This window comes from Aegilops tauschii, chromosome 5 (assembly GCF_002575655.3).
Source record: "Aegilops tauschii subsp. strangulata cultivar AL8/78 chromosome 5, Aet v6.0, whole genome shotgun sequence".
Classification (NCBI taxonomy): Eukaryota; Viridiplantae; Streptophyta; class Magnoliopsida; order Poales; family Poaceae; genus Aegilops; species Aegilops tauschii.
Window position 1 is genome coordinate 315714142 of NC_053039.3, and position 17210 is coordinate 315731351.

A 17210-nucleotide genomic window follows, 5' to 3' on the forward strand; every position below is an offset into this window, starting at 1 on the left:
GACAAAGTTCTTCCTCCTTTTGCCGACACGTGGGACATCCAGCATCCAGGTCGTGTCATGCAAGAAAATGGAGTGGTAGTTGAAGCCACGTGATGTGCATCTTGTGTTAAACTGTAAATAGAATCTTACTACTCTTGAGTAACTCCAAAAGCGGCCACCGAAGATCTTTATTGGATTTGTTTTTCATCACCAGCACGTCGAGGTGAAAGATGTGCAGGTTCAGTGGGTCCTCTTGCGTTTTCACTGACATGTGGGACCGCATGTGAGCAAACAGACGATGGGCTCCGCGCATCTGCTGGCTGGATGAGAAGAGAGATAGAGGAGGGCTGAGCACGGACTCCAGGAAATTTGTTCTATGTAACTAGCAGCTCGATATAGGCTCGGGTGGCATGGGCCATACCTAGCATTCACGTCTAGCAGTATGGCACACGCCACCCACACGAGTCCCATCCGACACCAATTTTCTTGGAGTCGGTGCTACATCCATCTCTTCTCCCTCCTGTTTTCTCAGCCATCGCGCGGTGGGCGGGGTGGGGGTTTGCCGATAGTCGGTTTGCTCAACTGCGGTCCCACTTGTAAGTGAAAATGCAACACAGCACGCATTCCCCCTTGAGCGACGTGCCGGACCAACCGTGTGGGGGTGCGACGCGAACACGGCAGGCTTTTCCTTTTGAACTTGTAACTTGTAAAATTTGGTTCTGCTCCATGGCACGACCGATAGATAGAAATAACGATTTTCCCTAGAGTAATGAGAAGTTTGGTTCTGGCACGGTTCATGCATGGAGTACGTACGAAAATTATGAAGTTGATGCGAAAGGTAAGATAATTACTAGTAGTACCGTATACTACTACATGGATTTGACGGAAATATAAAGATACATACGGATCCATGAACGACATCCTCACGCCTTAGTGCACCGGGTCACCAACCAACGTGTGAGGAGCAGCGACATTGGCGGCGAGCTCAACGTGCTTCTGAACAATGTCGGTTGCCCTGCGGGTCAAGAAGGCCAGCGACCTATCGTCCTCCTCTGGCACGCAGTAGTCCTTGTGGACGATTTGCACGTAGACGTGTGTGATTATGTCGATGGTGTCTTGCTGTGCCAGGCGCTGCGCGGCGAGCGCGACCTCAAGGTGGACATTCTCCGGCGCGACGGGCCACCAGTGTGTCGAAGAGGTTGTCACCATAGAGGCCGTTGAGGGTGCCGGGCATCACAGAGCCTGGGCGCGTGGGCTGGAGGCGTACGTCAAGGTCGTCCGCGAGCTTCTTGACGACAGTGAACTTGTTGAGGAAGCCGACGAGGACCTTGTCGAACGAGGAGACAAAGCTGTCGTCCAAGCGGCCTCTCGCCCTGGCGGCCTCAAGCACGACCTAGAGATGTTCCTCGGTGTCGGGCCGCAGGCCGGCGTCATGGACCATCTGGCATAGCTGGCTGATGCTCGCGCTCATCGCCTCCATGGGTCTAGCTTCTAGTCAACTGATCTTGCGATTGGAGTGATCACTCTTGCCCTTGGTTAGGGTGCGTAGGTGCGTAGGATTTCATAGATTGGACTGGCGGGGAGCCTTTATATGAGAAGTGCAGACTGCGTTGCATTCACGTGTGTGTTGGCCATCTACTCCTCGACCCTCTACTGCACCTACCTTTGGCTGTATGACAGGTGGGCCAGCCACCTGTTGGGCCCACGTGTCATTCACCAAACGCATGTGCAGTAAGTCAATGAAGTTGTGTCCCCCTCCGTCCCAAAACACTTAGGCACGGTACATTAACTCCCTCCTTGTTTCTTATTTCGTGACATATCAGCCAATGAGAGATGTGGGCCATTGATGTCTACTATGCAACCTTCTTCTTGTAGACGTTGTTGGGCCTCCAAGTGCAGAGGTTTTTAGGACAGTAGCAAATTTCCCTCAAGTGGATGACCTAAGGTTTATCAATCTGTGGGAGGCGTAGGTTGAAGATGGTCTCTCTCAAACAACCCTGCAACCAAATAACAAAGAGTCTCTTGCGTCCCCAACACACTCAATACAATGGTAAATTGTATAGGTGCACTAGTTTGGCGAAGAGGTGGTGATACAAGTGCAATATGGATGGTAGATATAGGTTTTTGCAATCTCAAAATATAAAAAACAGCAAGGTAACTAATGATAAAAGTGAGCACAAACGATATTGCAATGCTCGGAAACAAGGCCTAGGGTTCATACTTTCACTAGTGCAAGTTCTGTCAACAATAATAACATAATTGGATCATATAACTATCCCTCAACATGCAACAAATAGTCACTCCAAAGTCACTAATAGCGGAGAACAAACGAAGAGATTATGGTAGGGTACGAAACCACCTCAAAGTTATCCTTTCGGATCGATCTATTCAAGAGTTCGTACTAGAATAACACCTTAAGACACAAATCAACCAAAACCCTAATGTCACCTAGATACTCCAATGTCACCTCAAGTATCCATGGGTATGATTATATGATATGCATCACACAATCTCAGATTCATCTATTCAAAGAACACAAAGAACTTCAAAGAGTGCCCCAAAGTTTCTACCGGAGAGTCAAGACGAAAACGTGTGCCAACCCCTATGCATAAGTTCACGAGGTCACAGAACCCACAAGTTGATCACCAAAACATACATCAAGTAGATCACGTGAATATCCCATTGTCACCACAGATAAGCACATGCAAGACATACATCAAGTGTTCTCAAATCCTTAAAGACTCAATCCGATAAGATAACTTCAAAGGGAAAACTCAATCCATTACAAGAGAGTAGAGGGGGAGAAACATCATAAGATCCAACTATAATAGCAAAGCTCGCGATACATCAAGATCGTGCCATATCAAGAACACTAGAGAGAGAGAGAGAGATCAAACACATAGCTACAAGTACATACCCTCAGCCCCGAGGGTGAACTACTCCCTCCTCGTCATGGAGAGCGCCGGGATGATGAAGATGGCCACCGGTGAGGGTTCCCCCCTCCGGCAGGGTGCCGGAACAGGGTCCCGATTGGTTTTTGGTGGCTACACAGGCTTGCGGCGGTGGAACTCCCGATCTATTGTGCTGCCCGATGTTTTTAGGGTATATGGATATATATAGGCGAAAGAAGTCGGTCAGGGGAGCCACGAGGGGCCCACGGGGGTGGGGGGCACGCCCAGGGGGTAGGGCCCGCCTCCCTGCCTTGTGGCTTCCTCAAAGCTTCCCTGATGTCTACTCCAAGTCTCCTGGATTGCTTCCGTTCCAAAAATAACTCTCCCGAAGGTTTCATTCCGTTTGGACTCCGTTTGATATTGCTTTTCTTAGAAACACTGAAATAGGCAAGAAAACAGCAATTTGGGTTGGGCCTCCGGTTAATAGGTTAGTCCCAAAAATAATATAAAAGTGTTTAGTAAAGCCCATAAACATCCAAAATAGATAATATAATAGCATGAATACTTCATAAATTATAGATACGTTGGAGATGTATCAGCATCCCCAAGCTTAATTCCTGCTCGTCCTTGAGTAGGTAAATGATAAAAGAAATAATTTATGAAGTGTGAATGCTAGCAGGTGCACAAGTTTGATCAATGATAATTTCAATCACCTTTTCTAGCATCATTATATGTCATAACAGTAGCTCAACTCATAATACTTTTCATGATCAAGTAACAAGCTATTCACATGTTAAAGTATAGATCATAAACTTTCTTGAAAACTAACAAATAGTTCTCAGTCATCAAATAATTGCAATTCATCTTATTTTCAGGAAGGGTCTATGTAAGAGCTTTGATTTAGCAAATCCCACATACTCAACCATCATATAGTCTTCCATGATTGCTACCACTCAAAGCATATTTTTAGAACAAATAGTATTCATCGAACACAGAGAAAGATAGGGGCTTAATGTTTCGCCTCCCAACCTTTTACCTCATGGGTAATGTCAACAATAATAATTCATGCTCAAATATATTTGAATGGCCATATATGCTTAGATCTTTCTCCACCACATGATGCTTGCCAACTAAAAAGTAGGTTGGAATGAGAAGGAATACTACTGACTCTTGCATAAAAGTAAAAGATAGGCCCTTCGCAGAGGGAAGCAGGGATTTGTAGAGGTGCCAGAGCTCGAAGCTAGAACAGAGATGAAAATAATTTTGAGAGGTATAGTTTCATTGTCAACATAACGACTAAGAGTTCCCAATATCTTCCATACTAGATACATTATAGGCAGTTCCTAAACAGAAAGGTAAAGATTTTACTCCCCCTCCACCAACAATCACACTCCACGGCTTGTTCGAAACAACGGGTATCGTCCAACTATCAACAATCCTGGGGGAGTTTTGTTTAAATTATTTTCGAATTTGTTTTTGATCTTTTGATCATAGGACTGGGCATCCCAGTTACCAGCCATTTTCTCGTGAATGATGAGCGGAGTCCACTCATCGTGAGAATAACCCACCTAGCATGGAAGATACTGACAGCCCCTAGTCGCTACATGAGCGATTCGGGCATACAAAACAGATTATTATTTGAAGGTTTAGAGTTTGGCACATGCAAATTTACTTGGAACGGCAGATAAATACCACATATAGGTAGATATGGTGGACACTCATGGAATAAACTTGGTTCAAGGAATTTGGATGCACAAGCAGTATTCCCGCTTAGTACAGATATTTTGGCTAGCAAAGGATTCTAAATAGCAAGCACCACATGTTAGAGGATCCATAACAATATAACTTCTATACAAATATACCCAAGCATAACTCATTATGTTGTCTTCCTTGTCCAACTTCAACTAATTTGCTCAGGTTTGAAAATAATTAATGGGGCTCACAATCATAGAAGATGTCCAAGGTAGTATATTTATATGTGAAATCTCTCTTCCTTCAATATTCTTTCATGAATTGTTCAAGTGACCAATACAATGTTTGCTAACCTTCAAAAAATTTACCACCTCAACTTGTTATATGTGAAGGCATTACTCCCCATGGGAAAGACATGTGAAACATATATAATTTCAGATTTATGACATTCAAATCATTCAACCATTTACTCATAGTATATAAGTGAAGCACACGAGTAAATGACAAACTACTCCAAAAAGATATAAGTGAAGATCAATGAGTAGTTAAATAATTATGTAGTTGTGTGAAGACTCTCTCTCATTTAAGAATTTCAGATCTTGGTATTTTATTCATACAGCAAGCAAAACAAAAGAAAATAAAATGACGCTCCAAGCAAAACACATATCATGTGGTGAATAAAAATATAGCTCCAAGTAAAGTTACCGATGAACGAAGACGAAAGAGGGGATGCCATCCGGGGCATCCCCAAGCTTAGGCTTTTGGTTGTCCTTGAATATTACCTTGGGGTGCCTTGGGAATCCCCAAGATTAGGCTCTTGCCACCCCTTATTCCATAGTCCATCGAATCTTTACCCAAAACTTGAAAACTTCACAACACAAAACTTAACAAAAAATTCGTAAGCTCCGTTAGTATAAGAAAATAAATCACCACTTAGGTATTGTTGTGAACTCATTCTAAATTCATATTGGTGTAATATCTACTTTATTCCAACTTATCTATGGTTCATACCCTCCGATACTACTCATAGATTCATCAAAATAAGCAAACAACATATAGAAAACAGAATCTGTCAAAAACATAACAGTCTGTAGTAATCTGTATCAAACGTATACTTCTGGAACTTCAAAAATTCTGAAATAAATTTCTGGACATGAGGAATTTGTCCATTAATCATCTGCAAAAATAATCAACTAAATAGCACTCTCCAGTAAAAAAAATGGCAGCTAATCTCGTTAGCGCTAAAGTTTCTGTTTTTTACAGCAAGATCATAGAGACTTCACCCAAGTCTTCCCAAAGGTTCTACTTGGCACAAACACTAATTTAAAACATGAAAACACATCTTAACAGAAGCTAGATGAATTATTTATTACTAAACAGAACCAAAAAGCAAGAAACAAAAATAAAGTTGGGTTGCCTCCCAAGCACTAACGTTTAACGCCCCTAGCTAGGCATGATGATTTCAATGATGCTCACATAAAAGATAAGAATTTTAAACATAAAGAGAGCATCATGAAGAATATGACTAGCACATTTAAGTCTAACCCACTTCCTATGCATAGGGATTTTGTGAGCAAACAACTTATGGGAACAATAATCAACTAGCATAGGAAGGCAAAACAAGCATAACTTTAAAACTTTAAGCACATAGAGAGGAAACTTGATATTATTGCAATTCCTACAAGCATATGTTCCTCCCTCATAATAATTTTCAGTAGCATCATGAATACATTCAACAATATAACCATCACATAAAGCATTATTTTCATGATCTACGTGCATAGAAATTCTGTTACTCTCCACATAAGCAAAATTCTTCTCAATCGGAATAGTGGGAGTATCATAAGAAACTCGAATACTATAAATTGTTTCCACGTTAAAAGAGTAGTGTTCAGAAAAAGGGTAATCAAAATCATGACAAGTTTTATAAATATAATCATCACTACTCTTTATAGCATAAGTGTCATCACAATAATCATCATAAGTAGCAGCTTTGTTCTCATCATAATTGATTGAAACCTCTTCCAAGATAGTGGAATCATTACTAAATAAAGTCATGACCTCTCCAAATCCACTTTTATAATTATCACAATAAGATCCAAGACCCTCCAAAATAGTGGGATCATTACTTCCTAAAGTTGACACTCTTCCAAACCCACTTTCATCAATATAACCATCATAAATAGGAGGCATGCTAACATCATAATAAATTTGCTCATCAAAACTTGGGAGGCTAAAAATATCATCTTCATTAAACATAGCATCCCCAAGCTTGGGACAAACATTAATTGCAGCAAATATATTCTCAAACATGTCATTCTCATCAAACATAGCATCCCCAAGCTTGGGCCTTTTCATATCATAAGCATAATCACTCTCATCATTAATAGTATGGATAGCACCAATAGTATAGCAATTATCATCATCACAATGAGTAATAGAAGCAACATCATTTGGGAGGGATGCCTTTCTACCTTTGCTTCTCCGTCTTTTGTTTTTCTTATTCACATCATGTGTGGGTTTATCCCTCTCTTTTGAGCTCCTTATTAATGAGACTGGTTGAATAGAAAGCTCCTCCTCGTTACCTGATTCATCATAAGAAATAATAGGAGGATATTGGGAAGTCTCTTCCCTTTCATTAGTATTCTCGTCATCTTCTATTTGTTTTCCTTTCTTTATGTAATTGGCAATATAAGGATTTTCAATGCAATTCACCGCACAATACATAAAAATTTCTTCTAGATCAAAATCAAGAAATCTATCAAGATTAAATATTGGAATACCCTCAATTATACGTTTCATTTCTTCATACCCCAAAAGAAGACTAAGCTCTTTATGATGCTCAAGGGTAATCAAATTATCACAATTTTTGGACACGATTTGATCATGAAACAAATAGCATTGGAGCTTTAAATGACCATGTTCATTGCAAAGTTCACAAGGATGGCGATAAATATTGAATCTTTTAGCACAATCATCTAGCCTTTCTTGCAACCATTTAGTTTCCAAATACTTATGCCTCTTGCAAAATATATCTTCCCTATTTGGTGTGTACTTGCAAGCTCTATGTATTCCACAAAAGTTGACATGCTTATAAGAGACATTTTCATCATGACTAGTGCAATCATCATTAGTACTATGGATATTCAAAGAATTCATACTAACAACATTGCAATCATGCTCATCATTCAAATATTTAGTGCCAAACATCCTAATGCACTCTTCCTCTAGCAATTCAGCACAATTATCAGAATCCTTATTTTCATGAAAGATATTAAAAAGATGAAGCATATGAGGCACCCTTAATTCCATTTTTTTTTGTAGTTTTCTTTTATAAACTAAACTAGTGATAAAACAAGAAACTAAAAGATTCGATTGCAAGATCTAAAGATATACCTTCAAGCACTCACCTCCCCGGCAACGGCGCCAGAAAAGAGCTTGATGTCTACTACACAACCTTCTTCTTGTAGACGTTGTTGGGCCTCCAAGTGTAGAGGTTTGTAGGATAGTAGAAAATTTTCCTCAAGTGGATGACCTAAGGTTTATCAATCTGTGGGAGGCGTAGGTTGAAGATGGTCTCTCTCAAACAACCCTGCAACCAAATAACAAAGAGTCTCTTGTGTCCCCAACACACCCAATACAATGGTAAATTGTATAGGTGCACTAGTTTGGCGAAGAGGTGGTGATACAAGTGCAATATGGATGGTAGATATAGGTTTTTGTAATCTGAAAATATAAAAATAGCAAGGTAACTAATGATAAAAGTGAGCACAAACGATATTGCAATGCTCGGAAACAAGGCCTAGGGTTCATACTTTCACTAGTGCAAGTTCTGTCAACAATAATAACATAATTGGATCATATAACTATCCCTCAACATGTAACAAAGAGTCACTCCAAAGTCACTAAAAGCGGAGAACAAACGAAGAGATTATGGTAGGGTACGAAACCACCTCAAAGTTATCCTTTCGGATCGATCTATTCAAGAGTTCGTACTAGAATAACACCTTAAGACACAAATCAACCAAAACCCTAATGTCACCTAGATACTCCAATGTCACCTCAAGTATCCATGGGTATGATTATACGATATGCATCACACAATCTCAGATTCATCTATTCAAACAACACAAAGAACTTCAAAGAGTGCCCCAAAGTTTCTACCGGAGAGTCAAGACGAAAACGTGTGCCAACCCCTATGCATAAGTTCACGAGGTCACAGAACCCACAAGTTTATCACCAAAATATACATCAAGTAGATCACGTGAATATCCCATTGTCACCACAGATAAGCACATGCAAGACATACATCAAGTGTTCTCAAATCCTTAAAGACTCAATCCGATAAGATAACTTCAAAGGGAAAACTCAATCCATTACAAGAGAGTAGAGGGGGAGAAACATCATAAGATCCAACTATAATAGCAAAGCTCGCAATACATCAAGATTGTGCCATACCAAGAACACGAGAGAGAGAGAGAGAGATCAAACACATAGCTACGGGTACATACCCTCAGCCCCGAGGGTGAACTACTCCCTCCTCGTCATGGAGAGCGCCAGGATGATGAAGATGGCCACCGGTGAGGGTTCCCCCCTCCGTCAGGGTGCCGGAACAGGGTCCCGATTGGTTTTTGGTGGCTAAAGAGGCTTGCGGCAGCGGAACTCCCGATCTATTGTGTTGCCCAATGTTTTTAGGGTATATGGATATATATAGGCGAAAGAAGTCGGTCAGGGGAGCCACGAGGGGCCCACGAGGGTGGGGGCGCGCCCAGGGGGTAGGGCGCGCCTCCCTGCCTCGTGGCTTCCTCGAAGCTTCCCTGACGTCTACTCCAAGTCTCCTGGATTGCTTCCGTTCCAAAAATAACTCTCCCGAAGGTTTCATTCCGTTTGGACTCCGTTTGATATTCCTTTTCTTCGAAACACTGAAATAGGCAAGAAAACAGCAATTTGGGCTGGGCCTCCGGTTAATAGGTTAGTCCCAAAAATAATATAAAAGTGTTTAGTAAAGCCCATAAACATCCAAAACAGATAATATAATAGCATGAATACTTCATAAATTATAGATACGTTGGAGACGTATCAGCCATGCATGCTTTCAATGACTTAGACTACCAAACATGACATGCAGCGGTTAGTTCATTGCATGTAATCCTATTAATTAGCAAAAAGACATTAAGTTCTCTCGCTTTCCCCTTCGTCTTGGTCACGGTGCACAACCTAAGAGCATGGTTAATAGTATAGCCAGCTGCTGGCTATATGATGTTGCCATGTCATATAGAGCCATCACTTGTAGCCACTCATACAATAAGGTTAGCTATAAGGCTGGCTATAAGAGTACTACCTTTTCTCATCTTCTCTCTCTCTTTCTTCATATTTATTGTATATCGGCCTAGGAATCCGCATATAGCTAGGCTCTTACATGAGAGCCCACTCCTCTTTTTCACTTGCTCTAAGATGACTTAAACACCTACACGGAGGGAGTAGTCTCAAGTCATTGGATGCATACGCACCCCACGTCTCGTATTGGGTGATTTCTTTTTTCATGGCAAAAAACAGGGAACAAGGTGGGTAGTTAATGCACCGCGCCTAAAATTTTTGGGATTACTATTTGGTTTTCGTAACGTGACTAATGCACCAGTACAGAGGGAGTACAATAGTAGTCTTTGATTGCAATTTTTTGTTGGTAGCTTACAAAGCTGAGCGGTCGGTGAGTACAATAGTAGTCTGATTGATGAGACTTCAGATTTGAGCCATCTACCAGAAGGAATAAAACAATACACCATGTATTTATTTACAGAGGGAGTAGTACATTTTTTTACATGCATTACTAGATATTGCTAGTCAAATACTAAATCCAGATGGACGTGGTAGTACTACTAAATCTAGACGGTGGTGCTAGTACTAGTAGTAGTACTACCAATGTAGTAGCACTGTACTACCCGTTGGTCAAATTATTATGTGTTGCTCCTCACAGTGAAGTGACAAGACCTTGCGCCGGAGATGACACCTGAGTATAGGCGCCATGTTCGACATACAATAGTCAGCCTCATTGTCTGCAGTCACTATCATCATGGCTATAGAGCTAGCCTACGTACTTACAACTAGCCGTGTTCGACATAATTTCCCGTGCGTAGATGCCAATGCATTTTACGGAACACCAAGATTGGGGGTGGACAGCGCCGGCAGCGGCCATCGCGCCAGATTTTTCCATGGCCTTCTAGAAGTGGTGGGGAGGAGATAAGGCTGATTGTGAGAGACAAGGGGTTGTTTGTAAATAGGGAACAAGTGCGGGCATCTTTTTGCAAAATTGGAGAAGTTTGGTTTGTATGTGTCAGATCTAGATCCGACGGCTATTGGTGAAAGATGGCAGGCACAACATCATCACCAACTCAGGACCTCTTTGATTCGCAGGATTTTGAAAACGCAGGAATAGGACATGGCAATATTACAAGTTTCAAACTGATATTAAAAATGTTAGGAGTAATGCTACACCTATGAAGAGGGAATCTAGGAAGTTTACGTAAGAACTTTCGTTACTTTAGGTGGATGCAGCATTATCGTACAAACAAAATCCACCGCCCTGACAAGTCACTAATGGGCAAATAAATTTTTGAGTCTCTGGCCACTTGATGTTTCAAAAACAAATTCAGCTTTTGCGGAGACTTTGTCATTTAGGCTTAGACGCTTGCGGTGATCAGCACGCCATTCATTGTTGCGCCAGAGAACACCAAACCTCATTACCTTGAGCACACTTGCCTCCAGAACAAAGAACCTGGCCAATTTAATCTCAGATGTGCTGCCTCGGTAGTCGATCAAATCAATTTCTGTAAGATGGAGATCAAGGCATTCGATGAGATTGTTATAGTGCGCAGCACAGTTTTCACTTCCGGGTCTTTTTTATCTGCAAAAGAAGAGAACATATTCGAGTAGCTGGCTGTATAAGATTGCCGTGTCATTAAGAGGTACCAATATCATTCGCTCATACGATAGGGTTGGCTGGCTAGTGATATTTTTTCACTCTCTCTCTCTCTTTCTCTTTCCTCTCATTTACCTAGGAGCACGTGAAGAGCTTGGGCATTTGTTGCCTTCCACTATGTGGCCGATGCTATATTTCTCAAAAGTATGCCACATAATACGCATCGATGTCAAATCAAAAGATTTTGGCACCGCTCTCGCGATGTGAGAGAGTTGGCACCGCTGTGCACACAGACCCACATGTATAAACAAATCAATCAAACCAACTACACCAGCCCCTCACTCTCCCAAACAAGTGGTTTTTTATTGCCTCAGTCCTCTCTCTCTCCCACGCAAGTGTTTTTTCATTGCGTGAGTTAATTTGGCACCGGAGCAAAGTAGGTGATCTAGATTGGGGCACCAGGTGAGCAATGGAGGGGCATCGATGCCAAATGCATCACAAGTGAATTTGGCACGTGTTTTGGCCTACATAGTGGAGGGCCGTTATAACCCACTTTTGTACTACCTCGTATTTAGTGTAAAATTTTGACCATAGATTTACCTAAGAAAATGTCAATGCATGTCACCAAAAATTATACCATTTGAAATTATGTTCAAATACGAATCCAAAGATATAATTTTTAGTGACATGCATTACCATTTTGTTAGTTAAATCTATGGTCAAATTTTGATACTACAAAATAGGAAGAGTAAACCAGGACGGAGTAGTACTTGCTCTTAGGGTAACCATAGAGTTACTAGTCTAAGTTACTTTCCACTATGACTAGCCTAGGCTACTATAGTAGTACAACAACAAAACGATGCAGGTGATCACGTGAGAAAAAAATACTAAAAACATCTCCTTTGGTGCAGTGCGTAGATGCAGTTTTGAACACTACACTTGTCATCGTAATTTGGGAAAATTACGAAAAAATCGAGCTACGTTGTGATTAATGTTTACTAATAGGAAAGAAGTTTCACCTTGATGAGTAGCTTCTCCGTGCATGGAAATCATGTAAGGAATCCAACAACTTGATCCAAGTTGGGGCCGATAGATTTTATTGCCAAGATCTTCACTGTGCGCATAGACTGGGTCAAGCTTGTGGGAATCATTTTCTGGAAGACAGTTGTAAATACATCAAGAATAAATTTAAAAATGTGAATTTCAAGAAGACGGAGAAGAAGATGAGTGTTGTACCTGAACGATTACGGATCCAATAAAGAGTTCGGAGAATTTGGCAGACGAGTACACCAACGCTGTCAATTTCGGCGCGTTAATGACCCTGATTTTTGTTGGACCTTCTAGATCAGATACAAGCAATCTCTCAAGGAAAGGCGCATTCTCAATGACCATAACGTGGAACAGCTGGAGTGATCTCTTCCCAATTGATGTCTTGTTGCGGGGCCAGCAAGACACATAAATCCATCGGAGATTCGTCGAGGCGATGTGGAGGCTAATGAACCCGTGGATCTGCTCAAGACGAAGGTACTCGAGCGCAGTACAGCTGCGGAGCAGGTGCTCCATAGCCTCCTTCGAGATGCCAATGTCGAAGAAGTCGAGCTGCTTGAGTTGAGGGAGAAGAAGGGCGGGCGTGGCATTAATCTGGGGAAGATAGTAGGAGCTGAAGCTGGCGCGGTGCGGCGTTGGCGTGAGGCGGAGCGCGAGCGGCGACAAAGAGTGACATCGTCCAGCTTCAAAGCTGAGCTCCTCGAGATGATCTAGGGCGGGGGATAAGAACCACTCATTGAACTTGGCTTGGACCTTGCAGTTGGTACTGAACATGCGGATGTCAAGGCGTCTGGCTGGCCCAGGGTGTGATGAAAGGATCTTGGAGACTGCGCCCATGCGTTTGCAATCCCCGTCACAGAGGCAGCTGTCGACGGTGAGGTTGAGGGGGACGCGGCACCAGAGGGGGCGCCGCCGCCGGGAGAGCAGGGCGGTCCACACGACAGATTTGGTGGGGAGGACGCCGATGATGACGAGCAGCATGTCGTCGGGGAGGCTGCTAATGAAGTCCAGGCTCGCTGGATGCGGTTTTGTCTCGAGCCGCCTCCGCTTGTTGGCTGCCTCGCCGTCCATCTCAACCGGCGGCAACGCCGGTGTACACGTGTGCTGGTGTGTGTTGTGTGCTAGCCTGCTGGGTGTGCGCGAGTGCGTCCTTCTGTGAATGCCGCCGCGCAGTGGTGAATTGTGCGCGAGTGCGTCCTTCACGCGGAAGAAGTGTGTCCTCAATGCGCCCTCAATTTACTAGCATGCGGGGTGCTACCCTGAGTGGTTTCAACTTTGTTTACTTCACCGCGTGTCAGATGGGCCTCTAGTTTACTTATTTTCACCCACTGCCACATGGGCCAGCACCCGAAGATAGAGAACACGGGCTGACAAGGCAGCATATGGACTTGTTGACTGGTCAACTAAACAATATACGGAGCTATACGCTGACACAGTGAGCATATAATCCTTTGGTATAGAGAGCTCAAGTGAGAGGGGAGGCCCGTGAGAGATAGCAGAGAGAGAAAGAGCTACTCCCTCTGTTCGATAATGTAGTGCCAACATTTTTTTAAAAGTCGAACTTTTGAAACTTTGACCAAGTTTATAAAGAAATTACTTATATCTACAATACCAAAGATAAATGATAGTATGAAGTAAGTACATGTTGTGATGAATCTAATGATCGTTCCAGATGTAAATGTTTTTCTCCACATATACCTGGTCAAACTTTTCTGAGGTTTGACTTTTCAAAACATCCATATGCTTATGGACGTGAGAGAGTCCCTAACTAGAGAGAGAGTGTGTGTGTGAAATAGAAAGAGTGAGTGAAAAAAGTGTGTGTGCCTGTGTGAAAGAGACATGGACAACACACGATTAAAGTAGAGAAAAGGCGTGTGTGTCTTATGCAAACATATCACACATGCGTCTTCGACAACGGAAGCAAGGTGAGGAGATAGTGTGTGGTTGTTTGCAATCGAGAGAGAAAGACCCCTAGCACGTGGCCAACAGGGGTTTGATAAACAAGGGAGAGAGGTCGAGAGAGACGTACGGAGAAAATGCAGACATGGGGGAAGAGAGTGTATGTTTGTCATAGAGAGATCCCCTGGAGATCGTGATGGGACTACATGGGTGGGAGATCGAGTGACAAGGCGTGTGCGCGATAGAAGATACCCCAAGAGATATCAAGATAGACGTATGGATGGAAGGAGACAATACGTGCGTTCCTGATGGCTAGTGAGAGATAATCATACTTAGGGGGGAGTGTGTGCGCCTATGATGGAGTGAGGGATTATGGTACTTAGGGGGGTGCGTGTCACATAGAGAGAGAACAAGGGCGGAGAGTGTTGGATGGGTCTATATGTAGCACGAGCGAGACATGTGTATGTGTGAACCAGGGAGATATAAAGTTTGAGAGAGATAGAGGAGCCCCGATAAGGCTGAGTGGTGCGTCACATAGCTGAGAGGGGGAAAGAGATATTCCATCCGCTCGATAATGCAGTGCATGTAAATTTTTGAGAAGTCGAACTTTGGAAACTTTGATCAGGTTTACGCAAATGTTATTTATATCTACAATACCAAAGATACATCATACGAAACTACATCTCATGATGAATCTAATGGTATATGTTTGCTGTTCTAGATGTAAATGTTTTTCTCCACGTACATGGTCAAACTTTGTGATGTTTGACTTTTCAATAAATCTATATGCTATGGACCGAAGAAAGCGCCTAAGTCGAGAGAGATCAAGTGCATGTGAAGGAGAATGAGTGAGTGTGCAAAAAGAGTATGTGTGTGAAAGAGAAAGGGATAACAAACGATAAATTAGAGAGAGTGTGTGTTTTTTCGTTTCTTATGCAAACATATCACGCATGCATCTCCGAGATAGAAAAGGGAGGTGAGGAGATACACGAAGATAGCTAGTGCGTGATTGTTTGCAACGGAGAGAGACACCCCTATAGCACATGTCCAATAGAGGTCTAGCCAACAAGGAACAAAGGTCGAGAGGGACACATGGAGAACATGGACGCATGGGGAGGGAGAGAGGGTGTGTTTGTGATAGAGAGATCCCCTCGAGATTGTGAGGGGACTATATGGGTGGGAGATTGAGGGAGGTGCGTGCGCGATAGAAAGATGCCCCGAGAAAAATCGAGATAGACCATTCACATGTTTTTGATGGAGACTAAGATTAGCTAGTCATATACATATAGGGGGGACTGCGTGTGCCTACATTTGAGTGAGAGACCATCATACTTGGCTAGGCATGAGATTGTGTGTGTGTGTGTGCGTGTGAGATGTAGAGAGAACGAGGGAGAGAGATAGAGTTTTAGATGGGTCTATCGAGTGCGAGTGAGATATGCATGTTTATGTGTGACCCAGGTAGATGGAGAGTTTGAGAGAGAGAGGGAAGAGCTCCAAGACGACAGAGTGGTGCGTGAGAGAGTTACGGGCAACGAGCCAAGGAATTTGTGTGCGTACGATGAGTGCACCCAAGATATTTAGCTTGGACTAGAGAATCATACATAGTGTGCGAGAGAGACCTATAGATGGAGTATATATGCATGCGAACTAGAAAGACCCCCCCCCCCCACACACACACAAAGAGAGAGAGAGAGAGAGATGGATAGAGAGGGAGAGGGACCAACAAGGTTTGTGTGTTGGATGCGTGCGACAGAATTGAAGATTGTCGGCGAGAGAGAGAGAGAGAGAGAGAGAGAGAGAGAGAGAGAGAGAGAAAGAGAGAGAGAGAGAGCAGGAGTCCGGGAGAGGGGGAGGTCGCGTTTTATGCATCAAAGACTGATATAAACCATGTTTCGATATAAACTTGCATTCAAATATTTAAATTGGAGAACAAGTTGTCTGCAATCCACACATGAACGGAGATATGCGTCTATCAAACAAGTTCATTAATTTGACTTTCAACATGTTCATGGAGTACTATAATATTGTACAACATGCTACTCGATTGAGGTGTTCAATTTTGGATTTAGTTCACTATTTTGACCTGGTGAACGAGCTATTTCATTGAATCGAGATATTTCATTTTGGGTTTGATTCCCGTTTTTGAGTGGGTCAACTGTTTGTCATATAGTAAATCGCTAGCAACGAGCATGTAAAAACACATTAATCCCGAGCATCATCTCTCCATCTAAAAAAGAAGTGGCAAGATAATATTTCAAAATTTGATTCGAATCGACTTGGTAAGGTAGATGTGGATGCTCGTTCTCCCAAAATTTGAACAAACCGTTAAACACCCTCTGCACGGTGGAATTCACCCGAGCAAATAAATGGGAGACGCGAAATTACCGGCCTATGTGGGACACGCATCAATTGGCCCGTTGTACATCGAGGGTAGGTTCGTAACTTCATCCAAGCGCGCCTTCTCCTCGGCCGAAATGACATGTGCCGAATAATTCATAAACCATGGTCAGCAAAACACCCTCTCCTCGCTCGAAATAGCTCGCGCCCACTATTTCAAAACACGCTCTCCTCGCCCGAAATCGCTCGCGCCCATTATATTTCAAAACACGCCTTCCTCACGCAAAATCGCTCGCGCCCACTATATTTCAAAACACGCCCTCCTCGCCCAAAATCGCTCGCGCCCACTATTTGGGAGAAGCAAAGTTACTCTACTATCCCCGACCCTAAGTACACAGACCCAAGCCGAGAAGCCTAAAGGCAGGGGTAGAACTGTAACTCCCCCCACA

At 42.9% G+C, this 17210-nt stretch overlaps 1 pseudogene; it reads left to right on the forward strand.

Annotated features, from left to right (window-relative positions):
• The window catches only part of LOC109783068 (disease resistance protein RPM1-like), a 294136-nt pseudogene that overhangs the window by 266037 nt on the left and 10889 nt on the right, over positions 1–17210 (forward strand).